A 27,289-nucleotide genomic window follows, 5' to 3' on the forward strand; every position below is an offset into this window, starting at 1 on the left:
ATGGGGACAAACCCTAAAGTCATTTCACAGACCCAATCTGGTAAGGAAATTGTCACCATTGACTGCATCATGATGGGCACTGGAAGATGTCAGCAGCACATCACCACGGCAGGGCTGCAGCCTCCACCAGAGAGCGTCTTTGATATCCTTGCTGCTCGGCATCATTACCTCTTCATTTGGAAAAACACAGTCACTTGTCTGAACCCTAACAACGAAGATGCCTGGGAACACGAATGCCTAGGAACTTCTGTTGTAGGATGTGGGTTGAGTCTTTAACAAACACTCAATTCCCAAAACATGGAAAGGGATTTCAGAGGCTGGTGCAGCCAAAATTATGACAAGTGATCACTACACGGAGTCCGTGTCCTGCAGGCATTTGCACACACATGGGTGAGAGGATACACACACGTGACTGTGGTGTGTAAGATGTGCCACCAAAGTGACGAGGACAAGGACTGCACCTTGGAGGGAGATGGAGGAGTCCAATTCTGGCTAGAGATGACGGGGTCACACTTCCGCTGGGTCTTTTTTGAAAAAGTTTTATTGAAACACAGCTGATTAAAATGTGTCAGTTTCAGGTAGAAGCAAAATGATTCATGTATGTGCTGTGCTGTGCTTAGTCGCTCAGTCATGTCCGACTCTTTGTGACCTCATGGACTGTAGCCCGCCAGGCTCCTCTGTCCATGGGGATTCTCCAGGCAAGAATAAACTGGAGCGGGTTGCCATGCCCTCCTCCAGAGGTTCTTCCCAACCCAGGGGTCGATCCCAGGTCTCCCGCATTGCAGACAGATTCTTTACCATCTGAGCCACTCCAAGAATTCTGGAGTGGGCAGCCTATCCCTTCTCCAGGGGAACTTCCTGACCCAGTAATCAAACCAGGGTCTCCTGCATTGCAAGTGGATTCTTTACCAGCTGAGCTAGCCAGGAAGCCCATATATATATATACACACATATATACACATTCTATGCATTTTTAGTGTCTTTTTGGTTATCAATTACAAGATATTGAGTATAGTCCCCTGAGTTATACAGTAGGTTCTCATTGGTTTTCTACTCCATATACAGCAATGTGTATATTTTAATCCTAAACTTCGAATTTATCCCTCTCCCCCCTTCCCCTTTGGTAACCATGTTTGTGTTCTATGTCTGTGAGTCTACTTCTGTTTTGTAAATAAGTTCATTTGCATATTTTAGATCTTAGAGAGTGGTAGAATTTGGAGCGAGAACAATGGTGACCGGGTCAAATAGTAAGGACCATTAAAGAATGAGACACCCAGGCAGAAAGGTCCCAAGTGTGTCGGCAGTGAGGAGTCCTCATATCGTGCTGAGTAGAGGAAGAGAACGGAAGGTTTACTGCAGAGATCTGGACATGAGATTATAAATCCTGCTCAAGGTGTATGGCCTGGTGAAGGGAAAGAAAAAATAAACTTAAAAGTGAAAAATAAACTCAGGATGCTTCTTGTGAAATACGCATCAACTGAGCTTACTTCTCTTTTTAGCATTTGTCCTGGTTATAATTCATTATTTGTGTCTCTGATGAGTTGAGTAACACCTGTCTTCTCTATTGGATGGGAGCCTTCATGAGGGAGAGACCTTGTCTGCTCTTCCTCCCCATCTAATACTCAGGGCCTTGCCCAGTGCGAGGAGCTCAGGAGATGTTTTCTGAGGGGAGGACAGGTGGGTAAGCAGATTGATACATAATTAGATGGAGAACAGGAAATGGAGATGACAAAGATGATTCTGAAGTTTTGGTCATAGCAAAGTCTCTGAGACATGTTGAATTTGAGGTTCAAAATGGATATCTTCAGGGAATATTTTCAACTGATTTTTGGAGATGAGGGAAAAGTGATTCGTAACCTACTAGACTTAGGCGGGTAAGTCTGTTTTGTACACTGTACATACACATAATGTGTTCAGTGGCTAACACAGCACAAGCATGCATTGCAGTGATGACATTCCATGTGCACTGCAGACTGGCTTCAGGACAAAAAATGATGTTTAAGTAGTATTATTTCACACCACCTGTGCCCCCGTTCCTGGCTCAGCTGGTAAAGAATCCGCCTCCAACGCAGGAGACCCAGGTTCGATTCCTGGGTCAGGAAGATCCCCTGGAGATGGGAATGGCCACCCATTCCAGTATTCCTGCCTGGAGAATTCCATGGACAAGTGATCACTACATGGAGTCCTTGCCCTGCCAGAGGAATCTGTCAGGCTACCGCCCATGGAGTCGCAAAGAGTCGGACATGACTGAGCAACCAAGCAAGCAGGCACATGCCCCTGTTCCTACGTTCCCCGGACTGATAGAGAGGACAGCACTGTGTGGTCTGAGTGGAGAGGTGTATCTCCCCGGATGAGAGTCATCCAGCTGCCCGCCCTCCCACAATTGGAGTGTGACACGGAATAAGAGCGGACATCCGGTCCAGGTCAGGAGAAGAAAAAGAACGTACGTCAAAGACGCGGCCCTCCAGCCGCACCAGGATAGGCGTGAGAGCGCTCCTCCGACTTAGGCCGGAATTCATATCAAGAGCTGATGAAGTTTTCTCAGTGAGGCTCTTGGTGTGGATGTCCTGTTTTTCAGTCTTGCTTTTCTGGGGTCAAGTGACCCAAGCAGGGTTTGTGGCTAATAGGAGGGCAGGATTTAAAGAATTACACAAATACTGGAGGCTTTCCACCTAGCTCCCTGGGTAACAGCAGTGAGGTGATAGGAAATATTTTGCAAATTAAGTTGCTTTAGCCAGAAAAGGGAGCAGAACAATTGCTTCCTCACGATTAACTGTTTCTCTTCCAACACTAGGAAAAGTGAATGTTGTATGTCTTCTGTGTCTTCCGGAGCTCAGTTAGAGATAGCAACTGAATCTGGGTTGCGAGGATCTCAGAAGAAACTAAATTATCCAGGCTAGCAAAGAGGGGACCTGTGTGAAGAAGGGAAAACCGGGGAGTAGACATTTGTGGCTTTGGTTTGGGTGGCAGAATCCACACCTCACCTGAGAGACAATGATCCCACTCCAGCCCCAGTCTGGCCTGCAGAGAGTATTGTACCCTTGGCCAGACAGGTTAGTTTACGGACTGACACATTCCTTACCAAGTCAGTCAGGAAAAATCCTGGGGGTGTAAATATGGTCATTAAGGAGTAGTTTCAGATATATACAGATCCAGCCTCTTTACACAATTACATCAAAAAGGGATGGGAAATTTCTTTGGAAAATGAATCTACCTAACAGCTTGTTGTTCACATTTTATGACAATCTTAAATACAAGTATCATGCATTGAATATTTGTGCTTCACACATGAAATCTTTAAATACATTTATTGAAATGATTCATCTTTAGCTCTGTCCAGGCATGGGCGATGGGCCCCCTAAAATGGATTGGACATGATGAAAAACTGCTGCTCAGAGAAACTCTGCATCCTATCCAAGATTTCACTTCACAGATATATCCTGAAATAGCTAACTTTATGAAAGTGCTGAAGCCTTCCATGAGACAAATCCTTCAAAGCTAAAATCAAAAAGCTTTGCTTCCTGAGGAAAGGGTATATATTTTTTTCCCCTAGTGGATAAAAGCATCTGTGTAAATGACCACAGTTCTTCCCAGGTGGTGCTAGTGGTAAGGAACCTGCCTACTAATGCAGGGGAGACACAGGTTCGATCCCTGGGTCAGGAAGATGCCCTGGAGAAGGGCATGGCAACCTACTCTAATATTCTTGCCTGGGGAATGCCACAGCGAAGGAGTCTGGGAGGCTACAGTCCATAGGATGGCAGAGTCAACATAACTGAAGTGACTTCGCAAGCACACCGCTGACCACATTTCTTTCTTTGCCTTGGCCGTCAGGGAGCTCTGAGGCAAATGTACTGCTCAACTGTGGTAACTTGATAAGATTTTTCGAGTTCCCTCATCTTTACTCTGCATTTGTTATAATTTACATTTCTCTGGCCCTGTTACTCAATTTTAGGCCTATATTTTATTATATGTATTCTCCCCTATATTATTTGTTGAACAAGGTACAGGATAAGCCAATTTTGGCTCAAATAATACAATCGCTTTTTCAAAGCATATGGATGTCAGAGACGACAGAAGTGAGTGTCTAGAACAAGGGACTATTAGCTTGACTCTTACAAGGTGGAAAGCCTTGTTTCCCTAAAACATAACTCCAGATCTGGAGATGGTACTGGTAGGGAGAGTTCTTTGTTGGACTTCTGCTCTGATCAGTAATGAATTACTTAAATTTGACAGGTTCTCTTTTCTAATATGGCATTAGCCTCGCTCACTGCAAAATTCCATTTGCATTCATGGGTGAATGTTTGGAATCATTCTGAATACAAAAAATTCAGGGTTGTTTCTTAGTTGCCATGTCTTTGTGAAAGGTGAGTGCACTTAACACCTTTCTGTTCTATAAAAACATTTCCCTTAAGAGTCTGCTGAAGTCACAAGAAAAATAGGTAGAGCTGTGCTACCAGCAAAAAGGAGCCCCAACTGGACATCCGAATATGACTTAGAGATCCCAAACGGGGGACATAGAAAGAGGGGGTGGGCATAACCTAGGACTTGCAAGGGGCACGGGACCATCAAGATTTCCAGGAGAAATTATGGAAACATCTGCATGGTCAGGGCAGGAAGTCCAGGGCTGCTACTCAGAGAGGGAAGTGCCTTCCCTGAGACTATTTGAGCAGAGCTGAAATAACCAGGCCAGAGGGGTCGATGAAAGACCCAGGAGTAAACTCCAAGAATGACCAACAGTCCATCAACTCAAATTCAAGTGCTTCAGCCACAAAGGGAAGACCATTTGGGACACTTAGGACCCAGTGAACTGCATTAGTCTGGCACAGATGTAGCTCAACGTTAATTGCATTACAATAAAGAATCTGTGTTCTGGGACTTCCCTGGTGATCCACTGGATAAGACTCTCTGCTTCTGCTGCAGGGGGCCGGGGTTTGGCCCTTGGTCAGGGAAGTTCCACATGCTGCATTGTGTGGCAAAAAGAAAAGAATCTGTGTTCAGAAAAATCTCTTGATTGCCTTTGCCTCTGTTCCGATCATGGCACTGTGAAGGGCTAATGAAAGAATAAAGCAAACAGAGTTGATTGCAGAGTTATAATCAAATAGTTGGGAAACTTTGCAATTTTGGTGCTTGGAAAATACAAAGTCTACAAAATCTCAGCTGAATAACAGATAATTGGCCAGGAAAATACATCCAAGAGGGGCTTGGAGTGTTTTGGGTATGAAAGGAATGTCTCCCTCTTGCTCTATGGGGGTGTGGTGAGGTAGGACAGGAGTGGGGGTTGGAATACTGGGGACTCACTTCAAGTGCTGCCAATTTGGCAAGAAACCTCCTGCTTCATTGGGTTGGCTCACCCAGCCCTTCTTTCACACCATCCCCCCAAGAGAGATCACTTTCAGCCTGACCCTTAAGCATCTCCAACCTTTGTGACCCTCACTCTCTACATCAGGCCAGCATTGTTCAGCCTGACAGATGACCCGGACTCCTCCTGGTTTTCTTTAAATAATAGGAGAACATTTGCTCTCTGGAAATACCAGGTTGCATCCAAATTTAAAAAAGAAAAATAGGAGAGGAAAGCATTCAAACAAAACTCTTGGAATGGGGCTCCTGCGGTAACATACCGAATAAAGGAAAACAGGAAAGCAATTGCAATATTAAAAATAGATGACTTCCTGCATGTAAATTCTTCGCTGACCTTGTTGATTGGAGTGTGGTCACTGTTTGCTGGCCTGCCACCTCCTGACTTCATGAGAGTTCGTACCAACGGACATTTCTCAGGGCTCATAACACCTGCCCCTGTTTTAAAAGCATTGGTTTGTATATCTGCCTGTGGGTGTCAAACCTTTCCCCCTTGATGCTCGGTGCCTATCAGAGACTGATTTCTTATCCTTTGTCTCATTCCTACATGTCAAAGGAAAACTGACTGAATGTGAGGTACCTCCGAGAACCCTGGAGGGGAGATGTTGCCTGTACATAACCTCTTGCATGACATCAGTGTCCACTGCCAACAAAGCATGAAACTAATAATGGAGGAAACAACGCATCATCCTGCTGGCAGAATATTCATCCACTCAGTGAACACTCACCACACTCAAGCAATGCTATGTGAGCTTGGGACACGCCCATGCCCTTGTGAGCTTGCATTCTAGTTGGATAAAACAGACAATAAACAATAAGCATAGTACATAAATAAATTAGTGTATTCTAAGACAGATGTGTAGAAAAAGGTAAAAGGAAAGTAGGATAAGAAGTATGGAGCAGGTGGGTGGTGTTAAATAAGACAGAGAGGACCTGAGTAAGAAGGTAATAGATAAGCAGAGACTCCATGGGAGGTAGGTGTCTTGAGGAAGCATCCAAGCAGCCAGAGCAAAGGTAGGATCATTATGCTTGGTGAACAGTAAGGTTCCTTTCCCTCTCTTCCAATCCCAGGGAGGCCCCAGACAAGACAGTTACTCTCCGTGGGCAGCAGAGGGAATGGCTTTGAAGCTGCGGGAGCAGTGATGAAAATGGTTTCATCACAGGCAGTTCTGTGGAATTGGGGTGTGCATGGGTGAACAGGCAAGGTCGGAGGTTTAAAAAGGGAGCACGTTCCAAGATTCCACTCCCTGAGTGGAGAATCGGGGCTGGAATCTCAAGGGCACACCCAAAACAAGTCAGCAGGAGACAGGAGGGTCGTTGTGCTGATTCCCCGCACAGTTACAAGTGTGGCCTGGTAGGCGCTTTTTGAAGCACTTGTGGAATTTGGCCCTGGATCACAGAATTTTAGGATTGTTCCTCCCCAGCTGTGTTTGTCCCCTAATCCCCTTCTCTGCGTTGCCTTAGTCACTGGGGTTCTCTTAACCATTTTCTGTTTAGCGCCACTCTTGAAATTAGATCTCACCAAGGGATGACCCATACCCTAGGACTGCCCCCTCCTCTCTTACTGTAATGGGAAGGCCCGGGGAGTAGGGATTCACACACACAGTTAAGGAGGCATGGGAGTGGCCAGGGCCTGGGAACTCAGGTATCTTTTAAAATAAAAAGACTTGGGAGAAGGTGAGGGTGGGATGTTGCGAAAGAACAGCATGTATATTATCTATGGTGAAACAGGTCACCAGCCCAGGTGGGATGCATGAGACAAGTGCTCGGGCCTGGTGCACTGGGAAGACCCAGAGGAATCGGGTGGAGAGGGAAGTGGGAGGGGGGATCGGGATGGGGAATACGTGTAATCTATTGCTGATTCATGTCAATGTATGACAAAACCCACTGAAAAAATAAATTAAAAAAAAAAAAAGACTTGATTTTTCTCTCATATCCATTAGAGTTCTAGGATGAAGGGAGAAGAAAGAGATGGAGCTAGAAGCTTGTGTATTTAAAACCTTCCTAGTTTCCCATGATTCTTGGGAGAAAGTCCATACCCCTCAACAGACTTTATGCTTCTAGAGTCTATCTCTCAAAGTCCTCCTTCTTGCTAACTGAACACCTGGGCACTTCTCTGAGGGGCCCTGCTTCCTACTGCCTTCAGCTGTATGTACCTGCTGTCCTGGGATTTTCTTTCAGCTCCATCTTAGCCTGATTAAACCCCAGTCATCCTTCAAGTCCCAGCTAATCTGTCCTTGCCCAAGGAAAGATGTCCTAACCCCCTAACTGGATTGGGCCACTGCCCTTCGAGAACTTGGCATGGTTCATAGTAAGTGCTCAATAAATATTTACGCTTTATAAATGTAGTTGATGAATGAATGAATGAGCACATGAACAGAAAAAGAAGTTAAGGTCAACGGATATTTTCTTTAAAAACTGAGAACTAGGTGGACAAAAGTCCCTGCCACAAAGAAAAGAGAGGAGAACAAAAGAAAATAAATTCTTTAAGGTCTGAAATGCTTTTGCTTAAGGCAATTTTCAGGCCAGGTCAACCAGGTCAATCGCCAGAAAAAGCAATGGGGATTCGTTCTAGGACATTCATCTTCAGGCTTAGTGTTGAAAGTAACATTGTTCGCCTTGTTCACTGAGACTTAAAATGAGCTGAACCGCCCCAGGCAGAGGGGGCAGAAGGGCACAGCCAGGAAAGCTAAGCACATCCAGTGTGGAGGGGTGAAGGAACGACATTACAAGAACATAATTTTAATTCTTGCCCTGTTTTGATCCAGTGTGGATGACCTTGGGCAAGTCACTTAACTTTTTGAATTACACTCTGATTGTCCAAAAAAGAATAAATAAATTTGGGGACATTGGGAGGAAAAAAAGATATAAGCCAAGTGTGTGTATGACCACAATAGTGGTGTTATTAATGATCACCGATGCTATCCCCAGCTGTTCTCCAGTATGATTTTATTAATCCCACTGCTGTTTCCTGATTCGCTTCCATTCAGGAAGCTTTGAAATAATGGTTAGCAGAGGGGCACGTTGCAAAAATAAAAATTCTCACTCTTTTAACTTTTCCATCCACTTTAATCCCAGTGCCCATCCTTCCTCTCTCCCCAGCTTCAGCTGGAGTCCTGCCATTCCTGTGATCAGTCACGCTTGGGGGAGAATCTTACTCATGTGGTGGGGAGGTGGGCAGAGGGGGCGCAGTGGGACAGTGGGGGCGGAGGGAGTTCTGGTCCAGCATGACTGTTGAGTGTGATGTCCTTTTGTGGTGCCCTCGAAAACAGAAGTGAGGAAACAGGCCGTCATTTATCATGTGGCTTTGTAATACATGCTGATAATGCAAAACAGCCAGGCCGCTCCTGAGGTCGGTCCGACCAAGTACCAAGAGTCAGCTGAGGGGGGCCACGTCGGAAAGGGAGGTTCCCGGTGGGACGTGCCCTTTGGCCAATGATCTCCCTGCAGTCACAGCTTCCCACTTGCTTCTGGAGATTGCCATTTGTCCTCTGGAGAGCACACAGCCACCTGCCTTCCGTACCCTGCCAGTTTGGGGCCTCTTGGGGAAGCTGAAAACTTCCCCATTTCTGCCACTCACAGCACAGTCCTCCCCAAGCCTGCTATGCTATTGGATGCAGGTGCTAGACGGTGGAGCTTTTGGTGTGGCGTGGTTGCTGGCCCTTGAACCAATCACTGCAGCCGAGGAGAAGCAGCCTTCTGATTGGCTAAGCCTAGGTCACCTGCCCGCTCTTGGATGGGTGTGAGGCAACCTAGTTACCTCTTGTTTCCAGGATGAATGACACCACAGTGAGCCTTGTTTCCAGGATGAATGACAAAGGAAGTGTGATGGAGCCACTGGAATTACTTCTCCTATTTCTCTGAATTTCCTCTAACCTCTCAACCCAGCACACCAGTTAGCACCATGCCTTTGCCCAAAGGAGGCTTCCATCAATATGTCTTCTGGCAAAAAAAAAAAAAATCCACTTGAATCCACAAATGAACACATGATAAAATCCACGCACAGGCAAAAGACCACGGAAGCACTTTTTAAAAAGGGGCCTTTTTCCCACCAGGTACCCACCTAAGAAAACACCAGGCCACGAGAATGACGTTAACTAAAACAGAATAGTCAGGGTCAGCCTCTCCAAGCACTCAGCTGCACTCTACTTTGGACCTTTGCTGCTCTTCTTTGCTACATATCCCAACTTAGGCCCATGTAGCTAAGTCAGGGCCTCCTTTCTCAGGCCTCATCTGACTTTCCCTATCAGCAGCATTTGACTCAGTTGATAACATTCTTCTCCTTGAAACCCTTTCTTGCCCTGGTTTCTAAGACATCACACTCACTTTGTTCTCTTCCCATCTTAAAAGTCTTCCTTCTTGGATTCTTTTGCTGGTTCTCCCTGCCCTCCCACCCTCCCTGCTTCTGAATGTTCAATACCCAGGGATCAGTACTTGGAGCGCTTCTTTCCCCCTAAGTAAATAAGTAAGTAAGTGTTAGTCGCTCAGTCGTGCCCAACTCTTTGCGACCCCATGGAGTGCGGCCCACCAGGCTCCTCTGTCCATGAGATTTTCCAGGCAAGGATACTGTAGTGGGTTGCCATTTCCTTCTCCAGGGGATCTTCCCAACCCAGGGATCGAACCCGGGTCTCCTGCACTGCAGGCAGATTCTTTACCAACTGAGCTACAAGGGAAGGGAAGCCCTCTTTCCGCTTAGATGATCTTATCTAGTTTATGGCTTTAATACCATCCATGTGCTATGATCCAGTGTGTGTGTGTCTAGGCTAAACCCCTTTCCTGTGCCCCAGATCTTATATCTATCTTCGTTCACAGCTGATATTTTTACTTGGATGTTTACTAGAACTCGCCAGCCTATCCCATCTATGACTAAGCCCTTGACGGCTTGCCTTCCGCTGCTATCAAAAAGAAAACAATTCCTCCCAGAATCTAGTCACTCAGGCATATCCACCATGCTGTTCCTGACTCCTCTCTTTCTCTTCCTCCATATTTTGTCCAAAAGAAAATTATATACACTCCACCTTAAAATACATTCAAAACTGAATACCCTCTCTCCTGCTGCCACCCTATTCCTAACAGGTCTTCCTGCTTCTGCTGTTGTCTCCTACCTCAAGCTCATCCTCATGGCTTATTCTCAACACATGAGCCACACCGATTCCACTGAAATTTTAATAGATCATGTCAGTCCTCTGCTCATAGAATACAGTGGCCCCAGAGTAAAAGCTAAATCCTTGCTGTGACCTATGTGGGCCATGTGATCTATCTCTCACTTATCTCACATACTTTGTGTGAGTGCTAAGTCGCTCAGTCATGTCCAACTCTTTGTGACCCGATGGACTGTAGCCTGCCAGGCTTCTCTGTCCATGGGATTCTCTAGGCAAGGATACTAGAGTGGGTTGCCATGCCCTCTTCCAGGGGATTTCTCAATCCAGGGATTGAACCTGCATTTCCTGCAGACATAATCTCCTGCATTGGCAGGCAAATTCTTTACCGTTAGTGCCACCTAGGAAGGCCACCTCACTCACTTTCAGTTCAGTTCAGTCCAGTCGCTCAGTCGTGTCTGACTCTTTGTGGCCCCATGGACTGCAGCATGCCAGGCTTCCCTGTCCATCACCAACTCCCAAAATTTACCCAAACCCATGTGCATCACCCATGGTGATGCCATCCAACCATCTCATCCTCTGTCATCCCCTTCTCCTCCAGCCTTCATTCTTTCCCAGCATCAGGGTCTTTTCAAATGAGTCAGTTCTTCCAACCAGGTGGCCAAAGTATTGGAGTTTCAGCTTCAACATCAGTCCTTCCAGTGAATATTCAGGACTGATCTCCTTTAGGATGGACTGGTTGGATCTCCTTGCAGTCCAAGGGACTCTGAAGAGTCTTCCTCCAACACCACAGTGTTGAAGTGTTATCACTCACTTTACCTCCTGTTAATCACATCCTTTCTCCTTCCACTTCTTTCCTCATATATTCCAGGCATGCCCCCACTCCAGGGCCTTTGCACTTGCTCTTCCCTCCCCACAAAAGCTCTTTCTCCAAATATCCACACGGTTTCATCCTCAACTCCTTCAAATATTTACTTGAGTCACCTTCTTAGACAAGTTTTCCTTGGAAATCCTATCCAAAATTCAATACTCTAATTTTTCCTGTCTCCCTCTCCTTTTTATTTTTATCCTTTCCTTTTATCATTAGCTAATATTCATATATATTATATATATATACATATAGCATATGTTATATATATAACATTTACTATAGTCGATAGAATGGACTTTCCCTTAAGGTCTGTTGAATGGGGATTCTTACTAAGAATTCTTACTAAGAGTCTTTTAAGTCTGTGCCATTGTCCAGAAACTTAGTGCACAAATGTGCACATTTATGTGATTCATTCTTTTTCAAAAATTTAGCTATAACTGATATATAATATTAGTTTCAGGTATACAACATAATGAGTTGATATTTGTACATACTGCCAAATGATCAACACTATAAATCTAGTTAACATCCATCATCTTACATGGTTAAAAATAATTTTTTTCTTGCAATGAGAACTTTTAAAATCTATTCTCTTAGCAACTTTCAGATATGCAATATATTCAAAATATTCACACATTTTCTTTATTTATTTCATCCTGTGCATTATATTTTCTCCCTCTAGATTGTTAGCTCCATGAGGATAACACTATTTTTCTTTTAATCATTAATATCTTCTTGGGACCTGAAATAGTGTTTTCACATAAAAAAGGAAAGCAAACAAAATAGCATAATTGTATAACTGAGATCTGAGACCCTTGAAAGTCAAGCTCTATATTTGAGCTTAACTTCTAACTAAATTCAGTCATTGGGCAAGATAGGATTCCAAGTCTTGAGGTCCATTTTTGGTCTAGAGGAAGCCAGGAAGATTTTCTACTTATGTGGTTTACTAGCCTTAAAGTTTTCAATAGCTTCTCACTGTCTTCAGAGATCAAGTTCATTCCACCATCATCTGTATCTTTTCAAGTTTATCTCCTATATCAGTACAACATTTGTCTTCTTCAGCCAGACTAATCTGTCCACTATTTTCCAAAATTGCCTTGAGCTTATTTTCTTCCATGTTCTTTCCCTTTACTTCTTGTTATCCAAAACATCCTTCACATCTCCTCTACTCATCTATGCAAACCCACCTCACTCTTCATGATCTCTTTCTTCCCCACCTGATGAAATCCAACTGGTCTTTCAGCTCACATTATACCTCCTTTAGAAGGTCTTCCCTGAAATTTCCAGATGGAATGAAATGTTTCCTATCTAGAAAGTTTATAGCATCTTTTTCCAACATTATTCCGTTCTTTGTACGGTGCCAACATGGAGTAGTAAAGTGAGGATCCACAGCACAGAGTCTAGAGCTTAAGTGTATTGATTCAAATACTATAATTCAAATACTATGATTCAATATGCTATAAAAAATTTCACTGATTTTTTTCTGCAAACCCAGTGTATAACCATAATGCCAGTGTGACACTGAGTTGAATTCAACACCTATTTATTGAATTAATGCACAATGAGAAACAGAAAGATGAATTCAAGGTCCTTCCCTGAATGACTATCTACAGAACCACTGTCTGCTCAGGAAGATCAATGTATACACAGCTAACTTCCTCATATTTACTACATCCTACATACAATATGGCTCTTTTATTTCTTTCTTAAAGTTTCAGCTATCCTCAGTCTCTCACTCTTACCTATTTTATAATTTTGAATCCAGGATAGATTCATTCAGTTGAACCAGTTTATTGTTTCTTTTTTATAATTTCAAATATTTATTTCTTTAAAATGGAGAGAATTAAGACTATCTGAGAAGTAATTTAAAGATTTAAAAATCTTGCAATATTTCTCCAACTAGAACAACCTTTTTAAAGCCTTATTTCACTGATTTAACTTCCAAAGTTTATTTAATATTTAATGATTACATAATGTATTAACAAGGCACTTTGCATATTAGGTATATTAAAAAAATTAATGACTCTTGGTAGTGTTGATGGTTAGAAGAAAAATTTCAAAGGTATATTTTTTGTTTTAATGTGGGAACATGTAAGTTGCAATCTATTAGTGTCTACTTAATGAAATTGTTTTTGAAACCCTGCCTGTTAACCTTTAACCTTGAAGCTCGTGCATCGTTTCCTTATTCATTAAATGACTAACTCACTGACCAGAGATATTTATGAGCTCTTGGCTCAGCCTGAACCTTTCTGGCATAGACCAGAGACTGAGGAAGTTTCCAGAATGATCTCCGCAGCCTTCTCCTGAGACATATCTCTGGCTGCCCCATTTATCGTCCCTTTTCTAGTCATACCCACACGCCAAGCTCCCACCTCAATTTGCTCCCTTTTCCAGTAGGCACATTTACATCTGGTCTTTATTGTGGTGGCTTTTTTACTTTGCAGTCACTTTTAAAGATGTTTAATCAGGTGCACCAGTGAAAAGATGCAAAGTGAAGAGTAGGTGTTTCTAAATATTTCTTCAGAAAGCAAATTCAGCAATATTCCATCTCATGTCTTGTCTTCCCCCAGAGGCAGCAGCGGAGACACTGATTCCTTGAAGGTGAAACCTGGAGCCACAGCTTAACACCCATGAAATTGTTTTTCATGCCTATTATTGTTCTCACTCTCCACTCTGGATAAACAGGCTCAGAAGTGGTGTATATGTCAAGTTGTTTTCTTTCTGAAAGATGATCCTTAAAGTAACTTCAGAAAACAGAACGGTAATTCTAGAGATAAAAAAGGAAGCCATGATTATGTTTAAAAGCCTCTCAGTAAGCTAAAATGCTATTCACAGAATTGTAAAATAATCTTCCATAGTTTCTAACTTTAAAGTAATTTAGAACGACAGGACTTATAAGAAAAGATGCCTCATGAGAGTGATATCTTGGGTTATTTTCCTGAAGGTAGTTGAAAGGAAACAGTACTGCATAGCCTGACATGGGCCTACGTCAGGCTATAAAACATTGCGCATTTAACTCTTGAAAGGGATAAAGAATTAACAAACAATGGTATGGGGGAGAAAGGCTGTGGTATGGCTTATTTTCCTGAAAAACCAAAAAGGCTGGTCAAGAGAGAAGGGTCTTTCAAGATTGCTTTGGAAATCCTCTAACACAGAAGCTTCACCTTGAAGATACCTCTGCAATCCAAGGTCAGGGACTGTGGGTCAGCTTTTCCAAATGTACTCAATGCCCTGGGTCCCAGGCTAACAATGACAAAGAGAAGGAGATGCTTAGTTTAAGAATCTAGAATAAGACACTCTAAAATTCATTTCAGAAAGTCTGGAAGATTACTTTTCCCATGGCAGCCATAACCAAGCCAGGATCACAAGTATGTTGATGGACAGAGCCCAGTCTTTTATCAGGTCCAAGCAGCCCGTCCTTTTCGAGAGTTCACTTTACTCCACCTAGCTGTTATGAAAGATTTACATTAGTACCTGTTTTATCTAACCAAAAGGAATCTGAAGAGGTTTTTGCTATCACATAGAAAGACAAAAAATGAAAATAGCATTTAGTGTTGGTCTTATAGCAACCGTTACAGAGGAAGCATGCACCTGAGCGGAGGGAGGATACCTCCAAGCTCCTTCCTGGGAACTACACTCGGCATCAGTCTTCATACCTTTGAACTGTGTCTGTCAGCTTCTGTGCTTCATCTTCATTTATTTTATGCTTCTGTTAGCAAGACATGCCCTCAGGTAATTGCTTCTTCACTTTAAGCTATTTCAGCTTAGCAAAGCTTTCATAGGAACCTCTAACTTCAGATAGCCGAGGGATATTTGAACATTTCAGTAAAATGGCTGGACCATTTACACAACTAGAGGAATCCACATGCTTCCCCAGGCGAAGGACTATGGTTTATGAAGTAAAGACCATCCTACATTTAGGGTCGCAAAAGAGACACAGATGTACAAGAACAGACTTTTGGACTCTGTGGGAGAAGGCGAGGGTGGGATGATTTGAGAGAATAGCATTGAAACATGTGTCTTAACATATATAAACTAGATGACCAGTGCAAGTTCGATGCATGAAGCAGGGCATTCAAAGCCAGGGCTCTGGGACAATGCGGAGGGATATGGTGGGGAGGGAGGTTGGGAAAGGCTTCAGGATGGCGGGCGGGTGGACACATGGATACCCGTGGCTGATTCATGTCAATGTATGGCAAAAATAATCACAATATTGTAAAGCAATTATTCTTCAGTTAAAATAAATTGATTCGTTAAAAAAAATCAAGGACTGTAGTGGGTAAATAGGAATTTGCGATCACAAACCTCAAGGAGATAAATAAGGTAGTTGCGGCCTTCATGGACAGACAGAGAAGCAGCAGTGTCTCCATTCATGGGGTTCAAACAAAGAAAACCGTGTCAGACAAGACTGAACTATAAGAGAACTCGACTGCAGTTTCCACGGGCCACATTAATAGGCGATGGGAGGGAGTATTTTTGTTGAAGAATGGTTTGCTGGAATTTCATCAAAGTGAAAGAAGACCCTATCTAGATAGTCAGAACCTATCAGGGACACACCTTGAAAGCTTAAAACCAACATGCAGTAAAATGAGGGTCAGGTTCTCAGACCTCAGTGAAAGGTATTGGCACAAAGGTGCTCTTTACTGAGAAAGGTCTTTGACTGAGCTGCTGACATTAAAGCATAAAAGCACTATTAAAACATCATCAGTTAAAACAAAGATAGGGAAAACTAGCTGTGTCAAATGTCTTTATATTACCTTATTTTACCTCAAGAGTATGTGAAGTGATAAGAAAAGAGAGGTTCAGTGAAGCAAAGCAGTTTTACCCGTGTATTCTAGCTAGTAAGTTACTACCCAAAATTTAAATCTAGAATTGAAAGTTTCTAGAGTCCCTGCTACTTCCACAAGCTGCTACCCCCATATGCGACCCTGGGCTCTGCATGAATGAAAGAAGTAAAAGGCCAATAATGCTTTGAAGAGGAAAGTCTGAGGCTTTTCTGTTACTGAATAATAAGGTAACCCCTGAGGGATGAATGCATAAAGCATTCTGCATACAGGGGCTAATGAGAGAAAGTTAATATGTCATCTTTTGCTGGCTCTAAAGTCCCCATGGACTGAACATTAGGATCCTGCTTCCTCTCACTTAAGATTCTTCCCCCTTTAGAATCTCCAGGAAACCCCGGAGTGTTTTGGGCACAGCAGACTAAAGTTACCCTTCAGTAACACTGCTGTTCTTTCTCGGATCCCTGTTGCTTATTCACACCCCTCAGGGTTCTCCTGCAGCACGGCCATCTCTCAGACATCTCCCCGAAGTTAATGGTCACCTGACACTGTTTCCCTCCTCCTCTCTATTCTAGTTACCTATATACCCAAACGCCTGAGTTCTGGGTCTACATATCCAAATGCCTTTCAGACGTCTCAACAGAATATTCCCAAGATATCTCAAACACAACACATGCAAAATAAGTTACCTTCTTCTCCAAAAATCTTTTCCTCTTGTCAGTTGAATTTTGATGAATAAGAGACACCAGGACTCACAGTGATAGTGATTCAAGCCAGAAAACTGGCATCATCCTACCTGTTTTCTTCAACCAGACACCAAGTGCATCATTTTTGCCTTCCTGACAACAGTTCGTATTTCTTCTCCATTCTCTGAAGGGTGAGGGGGTAAACCAAATGCTCTTGGGCTACACCCACATTTCTATTCACACCTTTTCAAGCCTCATCTTCTTTATTTCCTTCCTTGTTTCCTACCAGGATCACCCTTCGTAAATGCATATTGTATCAAGTTACCACATCCTCTACAATGCAAAGACCCACATTTTGTGCTAAAGTCCCTTCATGATTTGCTACCTACTTATTCGACTAAATCTGTTTAGTGTTTACATGTTTAGCCCATTTACATGTTCTTAGATCTACGAGTCCAAAACATGGAAAGACTACACTGGGGCTCAGGATGTAGATTGTGAACAGTAGAGTGCCACTATACTAAGAATGGGGAAGTTAGATTATGCACACTTGATACATCAGAGAAGAAACCAAGGATGACTTGCTATTTGAAATAAAGTAACACTATGCGGGACAAAGAATCCTGAACTTGAGCCACTCCCTTCTTATATTTTCAGAGTTTCTTTCTTTTTTGGAGTATAGTTGATTTACAATGTTGTGTTAGTTTTAGGTGTATAGCAAAGTGAATCAGTTACACATATACATATATTCACTCTCTTTAAAGATTCTTTTCCCATATACAGCTACTCTTTTAATCAAAGCTCTTCTTCTGGTGTTCCATCCTCCAACTAATTAAAGAGCAATCAAAGCAAATAGGTTTGGAATTAAAATAACTTCATTGAGAATGTATAGCCTGAGTATAATTTGAGTAAGAGAGATGACTGGATGGAGGTTGAAAACAAGACTTGATGGTTTAAAAAAGAACCATTGGAGACTTAGAAAAAGATGAAAATTATTAACACTGAAAGATACAATCACCCTATTGCAGAGTCTGGGAGAAATTTTTCCTAACTGTAAGGCAAATGGAAGTGTACTGAGTAAACAAAATGATAGCCTGCTCGTGCTTTCCCTCACAAAACAACAGCCCTAGCAACCTGAGGAAAGTCCTAAGACACATAGATTTCTTTCTCTTGCTTGAAGACACACTGTCTAAGCAGAACTTCATATGTGGGTTGCTGTCTTTTGAAATAGAGAACTCTTTCTTATCTTACTCTATTTCCAAGTTTCTGGCCCTACTTGTAGACTATTAACTTCCTTAAGACAAGATGGTGTGTGTGTGTGTGTGTGTGTGTGTGTGTGTGTGTTAAATGCTTCCATATGAGGCTGGTTCATCATAAGTAGAATAGCGAATAGAGTGGTAAAGCTGTAAGTGAAAAAAAAAGATCCATGCTAAGAATTCTGGTTCTTTTAAAAAGAAGAAGAGGAGGGGGAGAAGGAAAACATTTTTATAGCCCTTAATAATCTAGGCATTAATCCAAGTGCTTTTTATGTATTAATCGGTGTTTAGAACAACCCTGTATTGGTATAAACTGTGCTGTGGTAAAATGAAACAGATAATCCCCAAATCATCATAGTTAGCATAACCTAAGTTTATTTGTTGTTTATGCAAAGTTGGATTTGAGTAAATAGAGATCATCCTCCACTTGGTAGCTCAAAGATTCCGACTCCTTCCGTCTTGTGATACTACTTAAGGGCAGCCTGGTAGAGGAAGAGAGAATGCAAAGGCAAACCGGCTCCTACCTGCCCCAGCCTGGCAGTGATTCATGACACTTCCACTCCCAGGCCATTGGCCAGAATTGGTCACATGGCCTCAATCTCAGCAGACACCTGGAAAATGTCAAGGAGCTCCTGGATATCCCAGTGAGCACTAGCTGTCTTGTTCACAACACTTGTGAGAAAGGTAATAGCATAATCCCTAAGATTTCTCATAATCTCAGATGATGAGAAATTGGAACAAAGAAAAAATAATTTACCCAAATCCACATTGTTAGTAAGTGGTAGACTTGCGATTTTAACCAGACAATCTGATTACAGAATTTGTGCTTTTAAAGATTATATTATGTAGTTGATCCTTGAACAACATGGCTTTGAATTGCAAGGGTCCATTTATATATGCAGATTTTTTCCCAGTAAATATGTGCCTCGTATTACATGATTCATGATTACAGAGGGCTGACTGTAAAGGGACATGTTGATTTTCGACTGCACAGGGGTGGACACCCCAACCCTTGCATTGTTCAAGGGATAACTGTATTATTGCCTTTCAAAAGTAATAGAGGAGCCAATGATTTTATTAATGATTTGTAACAGAGAAAACTGTGGATGGAAGACAGAAAATTCTCTCTTGGAACTCCAGAGCCAGGTTACACTAGCCCCAGCTGGATACAGAGGATTAGGAATTGAATGTGCAATCAGTGTTCTATAAATCTGAGAAGGACTCAACCAGAAGGCTAGTGATCAACAAGGACAACTGAGAGAAATCCCTGCATCCCACTTAGTGACACACACCTAGTCCAGATACATCTCTCTCTGAGCAGCAGGAAAAAAATCCACTCAAGACTTACAGGAAGAGTATTAAAAATCCAAGATAAAGGGAATAGGAGATTGACAATACAGGAGTCTATTTGCTAGAGCAGGGTGGCAAGACTTTTTTGTAAAGATCCAGATGGTGAAGTTTTTTAGGTGTTACAGATCATACTGTTTTTGTCACCATCACGTAACTTGACAGAAAGGCACAAAGCAGGCATGGTGTTAGTCACTCAGTCACCCACCAGGCTCCTCTGTCCATGGAATTCTCCAGGCAAGAATACTGGTGTGGGTTGCCATGCCCTCCTCCAGGGGATCTTCCAGGCCCATGGATAGACCCAGGTCTCCTGCATTGCAGGCAGATTCTTTACCATCTGAGCCACTAGGGAAGCCCAAATCTTCCATAGGCAATACATAAATACAAAGCAATAGATAAATACAAAGCAGCATAGGCAATACATAAATAAAAATGTATGGCTGTGTCCTGATAAAATTCTGTTTACCAAAACAGATGACAGACTAGATTGGTCCATGTTGCCAACCCAACACTTGCTCTAAAAATAAGGAAATTAGCAAATATTAACAGATCATTACACATTTGAAAAATAATTTGGTAGGAATTCAAAAACTATCAATCTAAACGGTGATGGAATCGTTTATCAACAAACAAGTGGCAAATATTTTTACCAAGTTATTGTTAAAAGAGATTCAGTTTATATAATTCTGATAAAAGTCTGAATAGGTATAATTTAACTCGAAATTAATTTGTTGTAGAAAGTTATATAGTGTCCGACATAGACAGTAGACTGCCAGTCTCCTCTGCCCATGGAATTATCCAGGCAAGAATACTGGAGTAGGTAGCCATTCCTTTCTCCAGGGGATCTTCCCAACCCAGGGATCAAACCCAGGTCTCCTGTATTGCAGGCAGATGGTAATTACAGATGGTAAAGATACCATCTGAGCCACCAGGGAAACCCATGTGTACTGTACATGTATAATATATTTATGCATACTATGTTCAGTGAAATAAGTCAGACAGAGGGCGACAAATACTGTTTGAGATTGCTTATATATGGAATTTAAAAAGTCAAATAGATTAGAATAGTGACTACCAGGGGTGAGGGTTAGGTTAAATGGGGAAATTTTGGTAAAAGGATATAAACTTTCATTTATACAATGAACAAGTTCTGGGGATGTAATGCACACCATGACTACAATTAACAACACTATACTGCATACTTGAAGTTGCTAAGAAAGTAGAGCTTAGAAATAGTCACCACAAAAAAATGATAGTTTTGTGAGATAGATGTGCTAATAATTCTACTGTGACATTCATTTCACAATGTACGTGTATCAAATCATCACATTGTACACCTTAAACTAACAGTATTATGTGTCAGTTATACCCCAATTAAGTTGGAATAATATATACTTTCATACATATGAGCCAATTTTATAAACATTTATTTAAAACTGCATAAGATAAAAACAGGGTAAATACATAAAATGTCAATAGTGAGTTAAGATGTAAGAATATAAGAGGCTGCATCTTTTTTTTTTTTTGGTATTATTTGGGTTTTTCTACATAAATATTTCATAATCAGAAAAAAATTTTTAAAAACACAAAAGAAAACTCAGGGGCTTTTGAATCAGACCTGACATGGATTCTCTGCTACTCACTAGCTGGTGATCTTAGACAAATCATACCTTTGATCCTCAATATTCTTATTTGCAAAAAGTGGATATGATCACATTTACTTCACATGATTTCTTGAAGGATTAAATGAGTGTGTGTGTGTGTGTGTGTGTATTCACACACAAACAGAGAGAGAGAGAGAAAGGAGGGAGGCTGACTATTGTAGCAGAGAGATTTCTGTGAATAGTGGGTGATGAATACTTTTCCTAATCAGGGTTCAGGGGAATGTAAAACAGCTTCCGTCAGGAGTTGAGACAGAACTGGGATGCAGGAAGAAAGGACTATGCTTTCTTTTCCAAACTAGGAGCTGAAAGAACCAGCTTCTCTTAGAGGGAAGCCGGCAAAGAGGTCCCAGGGATTAGGAAGAGGGCCAAAATGGGCTGGACATGACAGCAAACTCAGACAGCAACTGTCCCTGCCCAATGCACGGGTGCAGTTTGACGGGAAGGTGGTGGTTCCCTTCCTGACCTCACCCCTGAGAATCTGCTCCCTGAAAGCTCCACAAGCTGCAGAACTCCAGGACAAAGCCTAGGATTTCAGTAGAAACACTCTGGGAGGAGATGGAGAGGACTGGAAGAAGGAAACAAGGAAGATCAAAGAGAAGCTGGGAAGAAGGCATTTGTCTCCACAGCAGCATCCTCAGAGCAGAGGACCCTCCACATGACTTAGGAATCTCCCCTAGCTGACCGAGTCCCACACAAGACACGGAGAGGCACCAACAGCAGTTGGCAGACAGTTCCTCTAATATGCCTGCCCCTCCAAGTGCCACACGAGTTGTATCTTCGTACCAGGAGCACCTTCCAAACGCTCCATCTCTCATCTCCTTTGAACATTCCTGCCCTCCCCTACATCCCACTAAGCGCACAGGGGCAGGTCCATGCACGTGCACACACGTCTGTCTTTTGGTTCACTCCCTCCAGTACTCTTGCCTGGAAAATCCCATGGACAGAGGAGCCTGGTAGGCTACAGTCCATGGGGTCGCAAAGAGTTGGACACGACTGAGCGACTTTACTTACTTACTTACTTACTTATTTACACCTTTATTTCTCAGCATTGGCATCCCTACCTCTGATGTCCAGGAGGGCTAGCTGTGGCTTCTAGAACCCTATGCTGAAACCGGCATGGCGCTCACTGCTCCACAGTGGCATTGCCTTGCTTTTCTCATCCACTGGCCTGTGGTACACAAACTGAGGAAGAGATGGGCATGGCCATGGTTTCCTAGGCTCCCAGCAAAGCCCCTGGCACGCTAATGTAGCTGGACTCTTCTTTTAGTCACTTCAGCACATCTCCTTCACCACCACACCCAATATAACTCCCCTAGGTGCTTTAAGACCTAATGCCTAGCATGCAAAGTGGTCTCAGGAATCCTAGACTGGGAAGCAAAGAGGAGCTGCAGGCAGTAGACATAATGAGGAATGATGGGCCCAGGCTTTGGTAACAGACTGCAAACCTGCTGTATGATTTCAATCTACTCCACTTTCTGCAGTCCTCCCCTTTGTTTCACATTTCTTGCAATATTATTTGCCAAAGCCTGGGCAGAGATGAGTGTATAAAATCTGTTTACCAACTTGGACACTTTTGCTCTTCCTACCATCTTGAGTGTAAATCTGTAGCTTCCCTCTTCTTGGCAATAATTGGCAACCCATTCTTGTCAAAACTGTGGACATCATGCCCTTAATTAGTAAGGAAATCAGAACAATTTCTATTTATTGAGTGCTTACTCTAAGTCATGTCCTATGCTAAATTTTTATATACATTATTTCGCTTATTCCTCACAAAAAATATTTGAGATGAACATTATTGTCCCAATTTTGTGGATAAAGAAACTCTAATGGAGTTTGAGTAACTTGCCCAAGGTTACACATTTACAAAGTATTCCAGTCAGGATGTGAAACAAACTTTTCTGTCCTGTCCAAAGTGTACTGCCAAGAATTACAGATATACGGGCCATCACTCAACAAAAGTTTAGTTAGGAAAGACCCCAATTTCAAATTAAATGCCCAACTCTGATGCTAAGTGACTTATCTAAAAGACCAAGGGTCAGTTTGAACTACTGATAAGTAGGCAGCATTTAAGAGACTTCGATTACAGAGGTAGCAATCACAGACCTCAAAAGTATGTTGGAAGATGACCCCAATTAACACCACTGGGCATACTCGGTTTAGCTGTAATATCATGTAACTGGTACAACATCCGTAAAGTTCCAGGTTCTGTTTTCCAGGGTCATTGATGACAGTTTTGTTTTTAGAATAAACAGGTAGAGTGGGATAAAGATTCCCAGCGGATAGTTAGTCTTTAGCAGTGTCTATGACCCACATTTTAAGCCTTAGAAATAAACACAGAACACTTGCCAAAAGGCCTGTCCATCATGTCGTTTTAGACAAAGATAAACCCAATTAAGTGTAACCAACAATGTGAAGAAACTTGTTGAGTACAGGAGAATTCCTCATCATAAAAAAAAAAAAAAAAAGGCAGCAAGACAAATTTACTTTTCTAGGGGGGTTAAGAGTGCCTAAAGGTAATGGGATTAACTCTGACATCTGTGCTTAGATTCGAACTCTTGGTGGAAGAAAAGCTTATAGCTTAATTTTGCAAGACCCAGCAAGGAACCTGTGTTGGCCAGTAGGGAGATGGAGTCTAAGAAAATTGGATTAGAGCTCCTGATATAAGGACTTATGTGATCAAGAGGAATGTGCAATTATAAGCAGTTGTACTAGACAAGTCTTTTCCTGTGTGATGTTTCAATTTTAGAAAAGACCACAAGCTGGATAACCAAACCATTACTGATCTATCCCATCTAGCAAGTGAGCCAGTCCTGTACTGAGATAGCTTTGCACCTGGTAACTAGAAAGAATAAATCCTTCTTAAAGACAATTGTTTTGAGTTCTAATATTCCTCTTTTTAGAAAAAGGAAAGAAGTCAGCTCCTGAAACAAGAAAGACTGCTCCTTTACTTGTTGTTGAAGTTCCTACCTCTACTTCACCACCCATTTTGATCAGGAACCATCTTCCCTTTTCCATTCCAAACTACACATGAGCCAGTCTCCAGGGTGACACCCTTCCCAATGGTCTCATAACCCCAGTCATATATCAAGTCATTTCTGAGCCTTCCTATATGAGAATGCAAAATGTAAACTCTTTGTCTTATTTTTGTAGGTCAGTGTCTAGCACAATGTCATACACGTGGCAAGTTCTCAAGAAAAGTTTCTTTAAATCAACTTTACCCCAATAAAATTTTTTTTAAAAAGGAAGAAGGGTTTCTTGAACAAATCCACAAATGAGTGGATAAGTAAGTAAATGGTTAACCCTCAGGTCTTCTGAAGGCCTGTTCTAGGAAGATGTGCCTGGGTGATCTTTCAGAACATTTCACTCCTTCTGTATCCTTCAGATGAATTGCTTAATGTTGTTGAGGTTCAATTTTCTTATAAAATGAAAGCAATGCTACTAATTTCATTAGGTTATTGTGAAACTCAAAATAAGCAATTCATGCTGGGTGCCCATCCATAACCCAGACACTGTCCCTCCTTACTTTATGTTCTGTCTACCTTCTACTGAAAGAAGTTATCTAGTGTTGCACTGGGGCAGCAGTCTTGCTGTAATGGGGTAAAATGGCAACTTGGCCCTAATAGCTCAAGTGTTTGAGTCTGATGTGTCTAGAGGATTTTTATCTGGTGGTGTGGGTAGGAGAGTGATGAGGACTATATCAGTTCCTCAATATAACTTACCTTACAACAGAAACCTTGTAAATTAGAGTACCTAAGAATAGTGCTCAAATTTCTACTTCCCAAAGTATTAAAGAATAAATATCACAAGGAATCTCCTTGGCTCACAACATCTAAAAATGCATGGATAAAAGATGTTAAAATGCTTATGCTATCAGGAAAATGATGGAAATCATCAGAGGTTAAAAATGCAAGAAAGTGCAAATCTTCAGAGGTAACCAACCATCCTGAAGCAATGGATCCTGTGTGATTATTACCTTATCACTGGTGGCCTAGAGTCTTTATTTTAATTGGCATCAAGCAGGGTTGGTGATACAATGCCTAGATATTAGACCAGATGAAGACAGAAAAAGATCCATCTTAAGTAGTTCAGGACACAGAAGTTGACATTTTTAATGCAAATGTAAACCAAAAGAAGAAAACATAACCCACAAAAGAAAACAGTAAAGAAATTTTCTTATCTCAAGCTCACCACTGGATAGAGTCTGTCTTGAAAATTGCTGTTCACAAGTGGTCTTCATGATGGTTTAGAGCCAGAAACTAGAATTGTGGTCCCACAATACTCAGCTTTAGAATTTAACTTAAAGTGATTCAAGATTCATAACAAGTTTCTGGATAAATATTCTTAAATCAAGACCTCAAATAGTTTCCTCAGGTAATTACAAACTAACTGAAATATAAAAATTATAAAAACACAATAGGAATAAATTTTTTAAAGTAAAAAAAAAAACAACTGCAAGAGGAAACAAGTCATTGGAATAAGTAACAAGAACAAGATCAATAACAAATGACAAGATTATAGCTACAAGAATAGATGATACTAGAATTATAAATTAAGAAATATAAAATAAGCAGATTGATTCTCTTAATAAAGAAATGATAATATTTGAAGTACAACAAGTTACAGAAATTATAGAATTTGACCAAGTGAATCTTACAAAAGAACCAAATAAAACTCCTGGGTGAAAAGAAACACATATAGTAAATGAAACTAGAAAAACTAAGTGGATGGGTACACCATTAGATACAATGGAAAAGAGTATTAATGAACTGGAAGAAAGAACTGAAGAACTACTCAATATTCAGCAAAGAGGAAAAGAGATTGAAAAAATAAAACAGAAGTTAAAAGACATTGAGAAGAGATGGGAGAAGTGGATGTCTAAGTCATGCTGATGCCCATGGTGTGGTAGTGGCGGTGGGGTTTCATTGAGAGGGTCCTGATTAGATGGGCCAGTGGGTTGTCATTATAACTCAGAGACAACGGGTTAAGAAATACACAAACCACTATACAAGTTGCTCTGAATGTTCCTGAAACATAAGTAACATGTTTGGAAAATGAACTCAGAGTGGCCTCTGGAAACTCTGGATTGTCATATGCACCATTAGTCTGGATTAATGTTGGAATTTGATATGAAAATAAGAATAATGGAACAGCTCATTCTCTGGAACATTCAAACTTCAAGGTCACCAAAAAGAAAATGAAAAAAAGGGTGCTCATTTCAACCTATACCTCCAGAAAGCAGATGATATATTATGCCAAAGAATTCTCTAAAGATTTGTCAAGATCCGTAGAAATTCTTGCTGATGTAACACAAAACAGTACACTGGGGAAGCAGAGACTGAATATGAGTACAGAGTAATCCTTGGAGAGATGCATGAAGTGATATGCAATTTACAATGAGTTGTTTTTTATTATCTTCATGCCACAGCATATCGAAATTCTGCAACTGGATGGATAATTTGGGGACCAACTGAAAATATCAAATCTATAAATTATTAAGACCTCGTGTATATAACCACACATTATAAGGGTTCAAGAACATTATAAGGGTTCTCACTATGACTGGAGGAATCTCCTATGATGGAAAACTTACGTTAGCAAAGTTTCATTTTGGTGACCTTTTGTGCCCACACAAAGGAAAAAGAACAGCTCTGCCTCCCTGTTAATTCATAGGAAGTGAGATTTGTTTGATGGATGGCAAGTTGCCTTTGATACACCTTGAAAGAGCGTTGAAGTTGTTGGTTACAAACATCCAAGGTACAGTCTCTCTTACAGTTGCAAACACACTCATGGGCAACTCAGATTGTCATTTCAGAGGATTGAATTTATCTAGTAAGCCAGCCCATCTCATCTGTCATGACAACCTCTGCCACAGCTTCTAGTCTTTCCACACTTCCCACACAGATACAGGATTGTGGGGAATCTGTATGAGTTGTAAATTTGACATCGTTACAGACATGCTACATGTTGTTCAAACAGAATAGATGTGACTCTGTATAAGTCTCACTGAAAGTAAAGTTGCACAAAAATTCTTCTAAAACATATTTTTGTAGCTTTGTGGTTCAACTCCACAAAGATACTGGTAGGCAAATATTATATTATAAAAGAACTCCCAGTATCCCTGAGCTTGGAAGCAGGAACTGATGCTGTAGATATTGAGACAATTCAAAGGTGTGTACCAAATATAATTTTATAGGGGTTCAGTTATTGCTGCTATTGGTTCTGTTGAGTAA

At 41.6% G+C, this 27,289-nt stretch overlaps 1 pseudogene; it reads left to right on the forward strand.

Annotated features, from left to right (window-relative positions):
* LOC122427990 lies at positions 1–27,289 on the forward strand (annotated as a pseudogene).

The sequence above is a fragment of the Cervus canadensis genome, chromosome 26 (genome assembly GCF_019320065.1).
Source record: "Cervus canadensis isolate Bull #8, Minnesota chromosome 26, ASM1932006v1, whole genome shotgun sequence".
Lineage (NCBI taxonomy): Eukaryota > Metazoa > Chordata > Mammalia > Artiodactyla > Cervidae > Cervus > Cervus canadensis.